This window comes from Poecilia formosa, unplaced genomic scaffold, assembly GCF_000485575.1.
Source record: "Poecilia formosa unplaced genomic scaffold, Poecilia_formosa-5.1.2 Scaffold366, whole genome shotgun sequence".
NCBI classification, from domain to species: Eukaryota; Metazoa; Chordata; class Actinopteri; order Cyprinodontiformes; family Poeciliidae; genus Poecilia; species Poecilia formosa.
Genome location: NW_006800305.1, coordinates 19,896 through 23,722, shown reverse-complemented (window position 1 = coordinate 23,722; position 3,827 = coordinate 19,896). Strand labels below are relative to the sequence as shown.

General features: G+C 37.7%; 1 long non-coding RNA gene across 1 annotated transcript; it reads right to left on the bottom strand.

Moving 5' to 3' along the window:
- Window positions 1-322: 322 nt before the first annotated feature.
- LOC103153891 (uncharacterized) lies at window positions 323-1,826 on the bottom strand. Its single transcript, XR_001659061.1, has 3 exons — window positions 1,678-1,826; window positions 1,053-1,131; window positions 323-415 (listed from the first exon to the last, which is right to left on the bottom strand). It is a non-coding gene; the product is annotated as an uncharacterized LOC103153891 (long non-coding RNA).
- Window positions 1,827-3,827: the final 2,001 nt, after the last annotated feature.

Genomic DNA, 3,827 nt, shown 5'->3' with positions numbered 1-3,827 from the left:
AATGTTTTGTTGTTGACTTACCATCCAGAAACCACTCGCTGCTTCCTTGTTGGTTGTGCAGGAGGCTCCACTTCTGCTTGTCAAAGATGTACGGTCGTTTAATTGTGCATCTCTTTGCAGCCATCTTCATGTGTGGATATAAAGATGAGTTGAGAGGTCATGAAAGCAGCAGCTTATTTGGATTTAAAGTGACAAGAGGCCCTAAAACAGCTCATTCTCAAAATATGTAGAACTGATCAGACTAAAATCTCATTACCAAAGAATGATTTTGTGGAAAAACTGAAATGAACATCTTTTGTAAGGCCCATAGACTTACCCTAACCTGTTCAAGGAAGCATGGTAGGTCACCTCTGAAGTCACACAGCTGGTGGGTGCGACTAAACACGAAAAGGGTGAAGCAGCTGACTGCTTTTGACTGACAGATTGTAAACACAATAGGCAGAAATGTGAAATATATGGGACGTCTGACAGATCACCCAAAAACATTTTCATCTGTTTTCATCTCGACAATGAAATCTTACATGTTTTAGTCATGAAAGAGCCATGTTTTGTTGTCATCTGTATCAGATGGGCATCACACATGTGATGCTCCTTATTTTCATCTTCCCCAGAAGTTATCCTGTTGATTTCCCAAATGTTTTTGTTCAGTATTCTGTTCAGTTCCACAGTGAGGACCCATTGTCAGTTTTCTGATGAACTCTACCAGATCTTTATTCAAAATGTCCTCAAATATTTATCCTCTTTCTCACTCCAAAGCTACTCGCTTTGTAGGTTTTAGTGTGAGATGGTATTGCAGTTTTTTCCCCTAGGTTTACCTCTAAACAGCTGGTTGGCACAGAGCTATCATCTAATGGTTGTTATGGAGACTTGATGACCCCAGGATATCACTCTCTGCAGCAGTTATCTAACAGTGAGCTTTCAAGATCCGTTTCTACCTCATTTACATCCTCAAAATTAAATATTTAAAAATACTCCATTTTGAAAATAAATGGCTTAAATACAAAAATGACATAAACATTAAAAAAACACTTTTCTTTATTTATTTGAATTACCTTAACATACAGTCTTTATGCTCCACAAGGCTGCACCAACAAGCAAAAGTGGAAGCTTTTTCTCTTCTCTCTCTAATACCTGCAACCGTCATGAAATTAATTAAAACTGGATTATTTTTGGCAGTTACCTGAACAGATTGGAGCTTTACACATCTTTCAAAGCAAAACCTTCTTCCAATATACAAAAATGGTGCTCTAATTTGTGCATCCTGTTCTTAAATATGTGTTTAAGTGAATAAATGTCATCACATAGTTAGCAAAAGCGCATAAAAAGCTCAGAGTTGGCCTCATTTGGTACAATAGACCTTAATGCAGCATTTGAACGAGGCCGTCACCACATGCAGCCCAGAGAAAGCAGACAAGACAGAGTAAACAGTTTGTTCCTGTGAACAGCTCGATGCCAATCAGCGATTAATGAGGCGATGCTGGAACCACCGGCTGAGGGAAGTTAAACTGAGCTGAATTAAGGAGCAATATCATCCCTCATGCAGGTGCTCGCCGAACGAATAACTGCTTTAATTACTGTTATTCAATCATTGCTTTTTTTCTCCGCCACATCCAAATGCCGCTCTAGTATTATCCCTTTTTCTCGTCAAATTACAAATGCCTGTCACAGACGTCCTACCTGCGTGTTTTGCTCCAGGCGCCAAAGCATATGTGACCCTCGCAGAAAAATAAAACGGCGCACATTGCGGGAGGAGGAAGAAGGCCCGACTGTAAGGTGCAGTTTGTCGAGTCCCTGGGCTTGAATGGGTCCTTATCTTGGTTTACATACTCAAGGTGGAGAGGTTTGTGGCGGGCTTTGATGGGAAACATCTGTGTGTGATATGGGGGCTCTTCACGGGTGGGGGTGGAAAAAGTGGGCGTCTTTGCACCTGCTTCGGAGCACCGACTTAACAATGCTTATTATTTCTGATGGAGGAGGAGGATGTTGTTTTCGCCACCACACACTGTTAAGATGAACACAATAGTTATAAGTGGCAGTGTGACACCTGTCAACTTTAACGATGTCAGATATTAAATAATTTGAAAAGCCCTTTGTAGCAGTTAGTAAAACTACTTGAAATCATATGTATTTGTATAAAAGATTCTCATCAGTTTCATGAAATGAAATTTCAATCTCAGATGGTTTAGCCTTGAAGAGCATAAGAAGCTAACGTATTGAGGTTTGTATCACATATATTCTCAAAACAAGTCGCATCATATATCTATGTATATCAAATAATAGATAGTTTGATATAAAAGTAATTACATACTTCAGAGAAAGAAATTAGATTAATAATGTTTCTAAAATGCATGTTCAGTAGATCGTTGCCTGTTTGCACTTCAGTATTGGCTAATTTTTGGAATATGATTCAAAATTATTAGAGGAAAATTTGCAAAATTATAGAATATATCTGAAAGAAAAGCTGAAATACAAAGTTGCAACGCATTTGTGAAATAACCAATTCTGGAGCGATATTCATTTTTCTTATTATTTGGCTGAGAGCTGAGAAAACATGAATGGTAGCTGCCAGGATGATATTCACTCCACGTATTTCAGTTTTTTAATCTGCTTTAGTGCACTTTTGTTTTTTATGCACTTCACACAATCAGCAAAACGTCAGATTATTTGCAGAAAGAAATACTTTTTTGTAACGACCCAAGTCTAGTAAATAATGAAACAGATAATTTAAACGTCGTCCAGATATCTCTGCCCAGCTGTTGTCAACATTAGAAGAAATGCTGTCATTAGCAAGGCACTGTGGGAAGAATCCTCTGTATTGATGCTGCTGGACATAAGTTTGGAGATAAAACACCTTCTACCACCATGTTGATGATGATTCCTCTGTGGGGCTTTTTCAAACTACTTCCAAACTGGATCTCTATTTCTGACTGGAAGCAGTTTGTTCTCAAGGTTACCAACATCTGATATCCTAAAGAAAAACAGCCAAGAATGGATTTAGCTCTAAAGTTTTCTAAGTTCTAAACAAGCAGAAAAAGACCTTAATGTTTATTTGGCTTGTATGACATGAATGTAGTTTTTCATAACAGCTTCAAGTCACAAGTCTTGCATTTGGACAAGGTTTAGCAAACTTAGGAACATAGAAAATTATTTCTGGTTTAATCTAATAGTTGAGTTGAAGTGTTATCAGTTATAAAGGCCGTGATGAAGGACTTGTGCAAAACTCAATTGGCCTGCTGACGATCGATCAGTCAGTGGATTTGGTGATGAGCTGTCATTCACTTTCTAGTTGATGGGTCTTCTTGCCATCATTTTAATTTTTAGTTCCTGCCTCCAATACCTGCAGCCATCATGAAATTAATTAAAACTGGATTCTTTTTGGCGGCTACCTGAACAGATTGGAACTCTACACATCTTTGAAAGCAAAATCTTTTTCCAAAATACAAAATTATCTTCTAATTTGTGCTTCCTGTTCTGATCTTTCTTCTTAAGGAAGTCCAATACTATCTGTCATGAGACATGAAGGATTAGGAGATGTTGTCTTCTGCAAATCTTACAGTTAAAGTCGAGATGTACAGTAATTATTATACAAGAAAAATACACCGACACTGCTGATAGCATTACTAAGTGCTTATATAAGATCCTAAAGACAATTTAAAGAAACAGTAACGATGTTTTATTTGATCTGAAATATATGTGTTTTACTGCAGATCTGTGTGATGCTGGAAATAGTAGAAAGTCCTCTTCTGACAAAAGTCAAAAACCAAAACCAAGACTTTGGAGTGACCTAGTCAAAGTCTAGAAATGTGAATACATGCCAGTGCTTTAAC